The sequence below is a fragment of the Chiloscyllium plagiosum genome, unplaced genomic scaffold (genome assembly GCF_037043375.1).
Source record: "Chiloscyllium plagiosum isolate Xiang-an unplaced genomic scaffold, Cpla_swu_hap1 HiC_scaffold_37, whole genome shotgun sequence".
NCBI lineage: Eukaryota > Metazoa > Chordata > Chondrichthyes > Orectolobiformes > Hemiscylliidae > Chiloscyllium > Chiloscyllium plagiosum.
This window is the reverse complement of record NW_028270175.1, coordinates 3109450-3121965: the sequence shown is the minus strand read 5'-3', so window position 1 is coordinate 3121965 and position 12516 is coordinate 3109450. Positions and strand designations below refer to the sequence as shown.

At 40.7% G+C, this 12516-nt stretch overlaps 1 long non-coding RNA gene across 1 annotated transcript in view; it reads right to left on the bottom strand.

The window, feature by feature from the left end:
- Positions 1–2919: 2919 nt before the first annotated feature.
- LOC122540469 (uncharacterized) overlaps positions 2920–12516 on the bottom strand; it is a 29403-nt gene continuing 19806 nt past the window's right edge. Inside the window, exons 3-4 of the long non-coding RNA XR_015753407.1 lie at positions 11358–11451; positions 2920–3144 (exon numbers count right to left, since the gene is read on the bottom strand). This is a non-coding gene — a long non-coding RNA (uncharacterized LOC122540469). The remainder of the gene's footprint in view (positions 3145–11357; positions 11452–12516) is intronic.

Here is a 12516-nt window from a genome sequence, read left to right as displayed (position 1 = left end):
GATATCCTCAGAACTGTGGGGTCTTTAAAAGCAGTTCCTTTGAAATCAAACACTTTGAGAAGTCCAATCATCACAAAAGCCATGATATGAAATGCATTTTATTTTCCATTTCAGATATCCATTTCTCTAGGAAATTAGCTGTATTAACTTCATACTATATACTTTATTGGTACAGACAGCTAGTTGCAGAGCATTATCCTCAATCAGATTATTGAGCATAAAATATCCATTTATTTCAAATGAATGACAAACCTTAAAACTGAATAAATCCAATTTATGAAATTTAATTCATCAGAATTAATTGTACTTCAAAAATATGGCTACAATAATACTTGATTATTTTAATTTGGTAACTAATTTTAACAATGGTTTCAACTGTGATTCTTTTATTAGTTTCTCCCAATTTTCCTCAATTTGGTTTCTTGTTATTTCAACCACTCAACATGGTTTAAGTGCCATGCTTCTCCTTAATAGAACAATTTCATCTTGTGCTCAATGGAGACTGTGGGTTAAGTAGATCTGCCCTGCTTCTTGGGTGCAGATTCCCAATTTGTGACCTATCCATGTAGGTTCCATGCAGGTAGACAGCATATAAACTTCATGATAAAGTCATATGACCTTTTGTATCGTGCTTTCATAGAACAAAACAGCATTGCAAAATGCATATGATAAAGCCACCTTTTTCTTCTTAAAGTTGACTGTCTTACTTATGGGGAAGCTACAATGAATAATGTTGCTGGAATCTACAAAATGAAACATCAAAGCAAACAGATATGTGGTACTGGAGGCTTCAAGGCAGTTGTAGGTAGCTGAAGTGGGGCCCTCAAGGACCACTATGAGAGCGGAATGAGAGGATGTGGCCAGGGTAAATATCTCCCAGAATCTGGTCTCAATGATCTGGCAGCAAAGGCTCGAGCAGCCTAATGACCTCATGTGAGTGGTCAAAATCGGTGAATGCGTCCTCATGTGAAATCTACCTGCCGTACTACCAATCCGTCCCAACACGGCACAGCACATTTCTATCACTTACCCAGCTGGATCTCTGAGATTCAGGATTTACATCTAACATCCAGACACTCTTTATATCTAACATCAGTTCTGAAGAAGAGTCACTAGACCCAAAATATTAACTCTGATTTCTTTCTACAGATGCTGCCAGACATGCTGAGATTTTCCAGCAGTTTCTGTTTTTGATCCTGGTAGTCTACTTCAATCCTAAACACTTACTGTGATACCAGCCTCCCAGTACCTCTTAGTGTTTCTGTAGCCCCAGCTATCCAGCTGGCAGGCATATCATCTAAACACGGTGCTCCACATATACTTTCTGACTCGAAGGTGACCTGTATTTCAAAATGACTGACACAAATAGCTGAGGCAGCTCCATAGTGCCTTGCAGGTGTGGGGCAGCATGGTGGCTCAGTGATGCCTCACAGCACTAGGGACCTGGGTTGGATTCTCGCCTCAGGTGACTGTGTGGAGTTTGCACATTTTCCCTGTGTCAGTGTAGGTTTCCTCCCACAATTCAAAGATGTGCAGGCCAGGTGAATTTGCCAGGCTAAATTGTCCATCGTGTTAGGTGCATTAGTCAAGGGTAAATGGGGCTGGGTGGGTTACTCTTCGAGGGGTTGGTATGGACTTGTTGGGTTGAAGGGCCTGTTTCCATACTGTAGGGAACCTAAGCAAGGCTTTTAAAAAAAGGAAGAAAAACAAAGCCCAACAAATTGAGCAGTTGCTGACCTCTATGAAGGAGATGGCTGTCAGTATTCTGGAAATGGCTGCGGCAGAGTCTACGCTTTCCAGGTCACTGCGAACAGGGAGCCTGTCATTGTGTTCCTACGTGACCAGGGATGTCTTGTTCCCTACTACACCTTCCATGCTGAATTTCTGCTCAGAGGTTAGCCAAGAAGTTCCATCTTCCCAGCTGAAGGAATTACGAAGAGAGCAAACTGAACCTGTGTGATCCAGTTCAGGTATTCTGTTATTGCAGCACCTGGTTGGACTGTGTGATGTCAGAATAGCCTGATTTCATAGCCCTCTCAGCATCCACAAAAAAAATGTCCCAGACCTTCAAAGTATTGGTGTTGCAGGGATGAATTTTACATCCAGACAATATTTTAAATAGTAACTAAACATTAAATGATCTGATGCAATATTGGAAAAATATGTGGGAAATAACTGATGTGTTGATGATTAATTTGCTTGCAATAAACAAGCTAGGATAAAGTGACCTACATTTCCAAAATGACTGACAGAAATAGTTGAGACAGTTGCACACTTCCATGCACTGAATATTGTTACCCTGGGGAGCTGCACATCGCATTTATTGAGATATCAGGCATAAAGCAATGACATTTTCATGGTTTAAGAATGCTTCTGATGACTTGATCATTCTATTGAGTAAAATGATTGTTGAGCACTTTTATGTAAGGAAGGAACCTTTTAAAATGGTGGTAGTAAACTTTCCAAAGGAAAATTAACATGCTTCAGATGTCAATTTCTAGTCATTGCATATAAGCAGTTTGGGTATTTTGTGATTGAATAAATAATGGCGAACTGCAGTGCTTCAAGAAGGCAGCTCACCACCCTCTTCTCAAGGCCAGCTAGGGTCAGGCAATAAACCTGGCCCCGCAATACCCATGCTCCATGAGTGAATAAACAAAGTGTGTGCTACTGAGTTTCAAAACAACAATTAATATTTACATAATGCTTTTATTGTCAATAAAACATCCCAAGCATTCCACACGATTATTATCTGACAAAGTTTGACAAAATGACTAAAAGGTATTTGGCTATATGATCAATTGTTTGGTATAAAAGGTAGATTTTAAGGACTGACTTGAAGGTGAGAATCAGAGAAATCTAGGAGGGAAGTCCAGTGCTTGGGGGCCAGCCAGTTAATGGTCATCAGGTCTGGCAGCATCTGTGAAGAGAAATCAAAGTTAACGTTTCAGGGCTGGTGACCCTTCCTGAGAACTGGGACCTGAAATGACTTTTCATCACAAATGCTGTCTGTCCTTCTGAGCTTTTCCAGCTTCTGTTTTTGTTTCTGATTTATGGCATCTGCAGTTCTCTTTTTTTCAAGCTGATGGTCATCGATGGGAGATACACAGGAGGCTCAACTTGAACTGCGGAGATCTCAAAGGACTGTAGAGTTGGAGGAGGGTATAGAGGTGGATAGGTGAGAACATTAAAATAATTGAGTCTGAAATAACAAAAGCATGCTGAGGATTTGGTGGCAGATGAATCGAGGTGGAGGATATTGCAGAGGTGTAAGTAATATTTATTTGAAGGAAATTTCTTTCATCTACTACATGATATTGGAAAATCAGCAGGACAATTTGAAGTAGTGAGGCATTACAAAGAGAGCCGGTTGTGGCTTTAGCACATGTGTGGAATCAAATCATGTTTTAGCATGATGCTGTTAATGAAAGCATGTGGTTGAGGTATAGAAAGGGAATAAGGATAGTATCAGGCGGTATAGTAGAGTCAGAGTCACACAGCTTAGAAACATATCCTTTGGCCTACTTTGTCCATGCTGACCAGGTTTCCTAAACTGAACTAGTCCTATTTGCCTGCATTTGGCCAATACCCTCTAAACCTTTCCTATCCAAATGTCTTTTAAATGTTGTTAATTAATTGCCTCTATCACTTCCTTTGGCAGATCAGTCCAAATATGCACCTATATGTGAAAAGTCACTTTCGGGTCCCATTTAAATCAGTGTCCTAGAACCACAATTGCTTCTTCTGCTTAGATGGCAAAGTGGCTCCTCCTATAGGTATAAGAAAAATACAGTGTGGGGAGATTCTCTAGCTTTGACTGAATATATAGAAGTGGAACCAGGTGAGAGCAGTCTTATCAATGGAAAAAATTGGAGGAGGATGTTATAATTGACTAACTTGAGAAAGTTGAGACCATCTTGATCACAATCACATAGGGACATGATACATATAGCATCATATATCTTCAATAATTTGTTATGTTTGCTTCTTTAATAGACTACATGATTGCGTGTGTTTATAATTTGGACAATTTGTTATATATTATCATAGTGACTGTTACTGGCATTGATCTGTACCAGTCCCATAGTTCTTTACCTATAAGCTAAAGGAGTCATATGTATTTGACGGTAGACTTTTGCAAAATCACAAAATGACCTTTTGAGTCCTTCAGAGTCACAGTATTTAAAAAAGCTGTATTATTATTTGAAAATGCTTGAGAAGCACTTAACTCAATGAAATGTCATTAATACTATTGCTACCTTTTGTTCAATTGCTGAGAAGAACAATCTGTAACCTGACAATCTGGCATATCCCCCAATCAACTATTACCATCAAGTCAGGAGATCAACCCTGGTTAAATGGAGAGTGTAGAAGGGCATGCCAGGAGCAGCATCAGGCATACCTGAAGATGAGGTGTCAACCTGGTGAAGCCACCAAACAGGACTACTTGCGAGGCAAACAGCATAAGGAGCAAGTGATAGACAAAGCTAAGCTTCCCATAACCAACGGATCAGATCTAAGCTCTATAGACCTGCCACATCTAGTCATGAATGGTGGTGGATGATTAAACAACTCACTGGATTAGGAGGTTACACAAATATCCCCATCTTCAATGTTGGAATAGCCCAGCACATAAGTGCAGCAATCTTCAGCTAGAAGCATGAGTGGATGATCCATCTCAGCCTCCTGCAGTGGTCCCCAGTATCACAGATACCAGTCTACAGCCAATTCACTTCACTCTACGTAATGTCAAGAAATGGCTGGAGACACTGGATACTCCAAAGGTTACGCGCACTGACAACATTCTAGCAATAGTACTGAAGACTTGTGCTCCCAAACTTGCTGCTCCCCTAGCCAAGCTATTCCAGTACAGTTACAACACTGACTTCTGCCTGACAGAAAATTGCCAAGGTATAATCTGTACACACAAAGCAGGACAAATCAAACCTGGCCAATTATCACCCCATCAGTCTACCTTCAAACATCAGTAAAGTGATGGAAGCTGTGATCAACAGTGCTATCAAGCAGCACCTACTCAGCAATAACCTGCTCATTGACTCCTACTTTGGGTTCTGCTAGGGCCACTCAGCTCCTGACCTCATTACAGCTTTGGTTCAAACATGGACAGGAGAGCTCAATTCTAGAGCTGAAGTGAGAGTGAACGCCCTTGACATCAAGGCTGCATTTGACTGTGTGTGGCATCAAATAGCGCAAGCAAAACTGGAATCAATAGATATCAAACTCTCTGGTCATTGGAGTCATACCTGACACACACTAAGATGATTTTGGATATTAGATGTCAGTCATCTCAGTGTAATGGTAAAAGATTAAATTGTACTATCTCTCTGGACAATAATGTATATTAAAGGATTAAACTGCACTGACTGAACAATCTGGAAGTGAGTGAAGATGACATTCATGCAGGAATGCGGATGACTCCCACTCCATTTAAACAGTCATTTGCTATTACTCCCCTACTATTATCAAATTAAACCATCATTTAGCCCCTTCCATTCAGAAATGCTTTCATAGCCATCCGCGAAGCTAGGACATATGACACCTATATTGTCTTGGGGAATTATTGATACAGGAAATTGTTTGCAACACGATTTGCCAGGACTAGGGCATTTATATTTACATTATCTCCAAGGATGACCTCATCCTACCATTGTACCTGGAGTAACGTGGTTATAGAACATAGAACATTACAGCGCAGTACAGGCCCTTTGGCCCTCAATGTTGCGCCAACCTGTGGAACCAATCTGAAGCCCACCTAACCTACACTATTCCATTCTCATCCATATGCCTATCCAATGACCGCTTAAATGCCCATAAATTTGGAGAGTCTACTACTGTTGAAAGCAGTGCGTCTTTTGCCCCGCTACTCTTTGAGTAAATAAATTACCTCTGACATCTGTCCTATATCTAAGACTCTTCTATTTAAAGCTATGCCCCCTCATGCTAGCCATCACCATCCGAGGAAAAAGGCTCTCACTGTCTAACCTGTCTAGCCCTCTGAATATCTTATATGTCTCAATTAAGTCACCTATGAACATTCTCTCTAACAAAAGCAGTCTCAAGTCCCTTAGCCTTTCCTTGTAAGACCTTCATTACATACCAGGCAACATCCTGATAAATCTCCGAACCCTTCCCACAGCTTCCACATCCTTCCTGTAATACAGTGACCAGAACTGTATGTAAAACTCCGATGTGGCTGCACCAGAGTTTTGTACAGCTGCAGCATCATCTCATGGTTCCGAAACTCAATCCTCTACCAATAAAAGCCAACACGCCGTATGCCTTCTTAACAACCCTATCAACCTGATTGGCAACTTTCAAGGATCTATGTCCCTAGATACCGAGATCTCTCTGCTCATCTACACTACCAAGAATCTTACCATTAGCCCGGTACTCTGCATTCCTGTTAGTCCTTCCGAAGTGAATCACCTCACATTTTTCTGCATTCAACTCCATTTGCTGCCTCTCAGTCCAGGTCTGCAGCTTATCTATGTCTCTCTGTAACCTAAAACATCCTTCATCACTATCCACAACTCTACTGACCTTAGTATCATCCGCAAATTTACTAAGTTGAAACTTTATTGCTGGAACAGCACAGCAGGTCAGGCAGCATCCAGGGAACAGGAGATTCGACGTTTCGGGCACAGGCCCTTCTTCAGGAAGGCCCTTCTTCGGGCCTGTGCCCGAAACGTCGAATCTCCTGTTCCCTGGATGCTGCCTGACCTGCTGTGCTGTTCCAGCAATAAAGTTTCAACTTTGATCTCCAGCATCTGCAGACCTCACTTTCTCCTCGCAAATTTACTAACCCATCCTTCTATGCCCTCATCCAGGTCATTTATAAAATGACAAACAACATTGGACCCAAAACAGGCCTTTGCAGTACCTCACTAGTAACTGGACTCCAGGATGAATATTTTCCATCAACCACCACCATTTGTCTTCTTTCAGCTAGCCAATTTCTAATCAAAACTACTAAGTCACCCTCAATCCCATGTCTCCATATTTTGTGCACTAGCCTACTGTGGGAAACCTTATCAAACGCCTGACTGATATCTATATACACCACATCAACTGCTTTACCCTCATCCACCTCTTTGGTCACCTTCTCAAAGAACTCAATAAGATTTGTTCACAAAAACATGTTGATTATTCCTAATCAACATATTCCTCTCTAAATGATTATAAATCCTAACTCTTATAACCTTTTCCAACACTACCCACAACCAAAGTAAGGCTCACAGGTCTATAATTTCCAGGGTTGTCTCTACTCCCCTTCTTGAACAAGGGAACAACACATGCTTTCCTCCAGTCTTCTGTCACTATTTCTATAGTCAGTGGTGACATAAAGATCAAAGCCAAAGGATTGACAATCTCCTCCCTGGCTTCCCAGAGAATACTCGGATAAATCACATTGGGCCTGGGGGACTTATCTATTTTTAAACCTTCCAGGTTTGCTAACACCTCCCCCTTATGCACCTTAATCCCATCTAGTCTAGTAGCCGGTATCTCAGTATTCTCTCGACAACATAGTATTCACACTAGAAAAAGACAATCTCCTTTGATTCCATGCACAACTTTCCACTACTATTCTTGATTGGCCCTAATCTTACTCCAGTCATTCTTTTATTCCTGATATACCTATAGAAAGCCTTAGGGTTTTCTTTGTCCTATTCGCCAACAAAATGTCCCCTCCTGGCTCTTCTTAGGTCTCTCTATAGGTCAACTTTTCTGGCCAATTCGTAACACTCAAGCACCCTAACTGAGCCATCATATCTCATCCAAACATAAGCCTTCTTCTTCCTCTTGACAAGAAATTCAACTTCCTTAGTAAACCACGGCTCCCGCACTCGACAACTTCCTCCCTGCCTGACAGGTACATACTTATCAAGGACACGTAGTAGCTAGTCCTTGAATAAGCTCCACATTTGAACTATGCCAATCCCCTGAAGTTTCCTTTCCCATCCTACGCATCCTAAATCTTGCCTAATTGCATCCTAATTGCCTTTCCCCCAGCTATAACTTATAGGGGCAGTGGCCAGAGTATCTGTGAGCGTTACCAACTGACCCGTAAGAAGGGGATGTTGTTTTCTTTCTGTGCCAGATTTTTGAAATACTTTCCCTGACAGCTTTCACATTAGCCAACTATTAATTTTTCAAAGGAAAATAATTTTGAATAACCTGAATGAGAACCCCCAGGGTTTGATTTTAGGGCCATTGATTGTTGTTTATAAATGACTGAATTGTTTAGGCAGTACAATTTAAAAGCTTATGGATTGTATAAAACTTGATAATGTGATAAATAGCGAACACAGTAACAGGCTTCAAGACAACTGAGAATGTTGAAATAGGCAGACACAATTTATTGTAGTGAAATGTGTGACTGTCTTCATACTGATAGCCACCTTGGCAAGAAATGAATGAGAGAGGAAGTGCAAAGGTACTTTCAACAGTTAACATCATCTCTAGAGTTTCTCCATTCACAGTAAAGCATACCTTCGAACCACTGCCAGCCCCTCTACAACCTGATCCAACGGATTCAATCAGTTTTCCAGTCATGAGCATGAAAAGTGAAGAAACTAACAATGGTGAAGTGGAGGTCTGTATGCTTTTTGTCAGTGGCCTTCCTACGGGAATTAAATCACGTGAGCTTTACCTTGTCTTTCGATCATTTAAGGGATATGAAAGTTCATTAATCAAGCTAACATCACAACAGCCAATTGGCTTTGTTACATTTAACAGCAGAGTGAGAGCAGAAGCAGCAAAGAATGCTAGCCTACAGCTGCTGCATGCTCAGATGCGCTGGTATCCTCCATCTGAAGCATTTCTGCAAGTCAGAAGTTTCGTCAGTTTTGTTAAGTATTTAACTGCCCTTATCCAAGAATTCACATTTCTCCATGGAGTGGTGTGCAAGGACAGACTGGATTTTGTTTTCACATTGGACTTTACTGAAGGAGATTTTGCATAACTGGCTTGTTTTCACTCAACCTGGAGGGGGCGGAGTGGTCACTAAAGACTGTGGATTTAAGAACTTTACTGGTGAACTTTTGTTTCACGTGGGAGGATTCAGCAAATTCTATTTACTGCATGGACTAGTAATTTTGTTTTCATCATTGCTGAATAACTTGCTTTAATACTGGCTGTCAGAGTCTTATTAAAGCTGGCAGTGTCATCTATGTGGTTATCATGGAATGATAAAAGGGTGGAATGTAATGCTAAAAGATTAAATTGGACTATCTCTCTGGACATTAATGTAATATTAAAGGGTTAAACTGCACTGACTGAACAATCTGGAAGTGGGTGGGGACAACATTCATGCAGGAATGCAGATGACTCCAACACCATTTAAACAGTCATTTGCTACTGCTCCCCTACTATTATCAAATTAAACTATCATTTCGTCCCTTCATTCAGAAATGTTTTCATAGCCATCCCCCAAAGCTAGGACATATCACACCTATATTGTCTTAGGGTATCACTGAATCTGGAAATTGTTTGCAAAAAGATTCCCCAGGATTAGGGCATTTACATTTACATTATCTCTGAGGATGACCTCATCCTCCTATTGTACCTGGAGTAACATATGGTTGTGGGGAGAGTGGCCAGAGTATCTGTGAGCATTACCAACTGATCCATATAAATGGGATGTGTTTTCTTTGTTCAGGGCCTCTTTTGACTCGACTTTGCATGCCTGCGAAGAGGGTCAAAGGGGGTCACCTAGCTTGTACAAGCTTTAATAAACTTTAACTGTTTGCAGAAGTTGGTGCGTGCAGATTGCATCTCTTATGTGAAACCTTGTGAAAATAACCTAATATCAGCACCAGGACATCTCTGCAGGAGTTCCTCAAGGTAGTGTCCTAGGCCCAACAATCTTCAGCTACTTCAGCAATGACATTCCCTCCAGCATAAGGTCAGAAGTGGAAATATTCACCAATGATTGCACAATGTTCAGCACCATTCACAACTCCTCAGATACTGAAGTAGTCCATGTTCAAATACAACAAGATCTGGACAATATCCAGTCTTGGGCTGACAAGTGGCAATTAACATTCGCGCCACACAAATACCAGGCCTCTTGACATTTAATGGTGTCTCCATCACTGAATCCCCCACTGTCAATATCCTGGGGGTTATCATTGACTCACCACAAAAACACAGTGGCTACAAGAGCAGGTCAGAGGCTAAGAATACTATGGTGAGAAACACCTGACTCCCCAAAGCCTGTCCAGCATCTACAAGGTGCAAGTCAGAGTCTGATGGAATACTCCCCATTTGCGTGGATGAGTGCACCTCCAACAACACTCAAGAAGCTTGACACCATCCAGAACAAAGTAGCCCACTTGTTTGGCACTACATCCACAAGCATCCATTCACTTCAGTAGCAGCAATCTGTATTATTTAAAAGATGCACTGCAGAAATTTGCCAAAGATCCTCAGACAGCACCTTCCAAACCCAGGACCACTTCCATCTAGAAGGACAAGGGCAGCAGATACATGGGAACACCACCACCTTCAGGTTCCCCTCCAAGCCACTCACCATCTTGACTTGGAAATATGTCAGCATTCCTTCACTGTCACTGGTTCAAGATCCTGGAATTCCCTCCCTAATGGCATTGTGGGTTAACCCATAGCAGGTGAACTACAGTGGTTGAAGAGGCAGCTCACCACCATCTTCTCAAGGGCAACAAGGGGCAGGCAGTAAATGCTGGCTAGCCAGTGATGCCCATACCCCACAACTGAATAAAATAAACTGCACAAATTAATTGCATTTGTAAATAGTAACATTAGATGTCATTTATGCAAAATGATTCCTCATAATCAGGGATACATTATGAGATAGAGGAGAAATATCAAGTTGATTCGTGGCTCGGCACTGGTGTCTGTGGCTATCACTTTAATGTGAGTACTACAGCACGGGGTTGAGATTTTATTTTGATTGAACAGGTAGCTGGCAGTTTCTAGACCGATGTGGAGAAATGCTGATTGTTACCAGGTGCCAGATTGAGCAGTTGGCTAATACCTGTTGAATGATTCACCAGCAGAAACAGAACCTTAGGAAGAACAGATGAGAAAAGTTAAAGCAGAGAGCGCGAAGGACACCCACCCTGTTCCAACTCTATTTTGATTTAGCCCTCCTCCCTCTCCCTACCTCTCCCTCACCTTTGATGGTTTGCATTGCCCTTATCAGGCTTTGATGTAAATTATTCAGTTGGAAACACAGTAGTTTACTGGTGGTGGTTAATAAGTGAAAAGAATATCATGGGTGTTTTGGTGATGGGGAGAAAAACATTCAGTTGTGTGTATGAGTATTTCTGGATAGAAAAATGAAATAGAATATCCACCTCAAGTTCTTGATTCAAAGGAGCGCTGTAGTCATTCCAAAGATCATCTGTTCATAATAATACTTGGAAAGTAGTTAATAAGGCCCACGGGATCCTGGTTGTGTAAACAAAACATAGAGGTGACTTGAAGATCAGTATATACATTTACAACAATTAAAATGTATATGGTAATTCAATAGAATATAATCTCTCTTCAATTTTTTTTACAAGTCAATATATACCGTGGTTTTGCAGACTATTACAAGAGACTTATGTTGGTCAAATACAAAATAAATATATGACAAATGTTGTACACTGAGCTCATTTGCGGAAGGTAGGAGTTCCTTTGAAGTATTTGATTGATGAAAAGGAATTGAACATACTACTAAATGAAGAGAGCTGCTGAGAAATAAATGTAGTCAACAAACTTTGTATAATTCTGTACTTTTCTATATTTGAACTTACAAATGTGCTAATGCTTATAATACTTGCTGTAGGAGACTTAAGCATGAATGCAATATCAAGTGAAAGATACTTCAGATTTCCAACATCTGCAGTAAAATGAGAACCATCTGCTTCTCAGGAGGATAAACTGTAAACTTCTGGATGTGATTCAGTTTACATAAATTGAAGCATTTTATGACAAAATGCATAATGACTAAAGAAATCTGGACACAGTGTTGCTTTGTTTGTCAATTATTTCCTTTCTCTTCCTCATCTGTTGGGCATTTTAAGCATTTCCAGGATGCAATTCCACGCATACCAATCAATATTTTGTCAGTGTCTCACTCTAGAGATGACAAGGGATAACATTTTATTGTATATTCTCAGATCATTAGTATTGGGAGAATGTCTTATTGTCAGAAGCATGACAGGTAGCCCTGAAGCTGATAATCAAACGCTGCACAGAAAATGCATTTCAAACTTGTCATTAAGAGTACTGTAGTTATTGGGCTGAATGGTCTTCTTCTGTGCCATTATAACTAGATGTTATAGTTTTAGTATATGGTGCAGTTAGCCACTAATTCACTGGAGAAAATTTAAACAAAATCATTTTGATAGACAGCCATATAATCTAACACCAACTAATTTTCAGCATTTCAACTGTTTTTTATATAGACCAAGCTTAATCAGAATCAAGCATTTCCTTTCTGATTTTCATACTTTCTCCAACTATGCA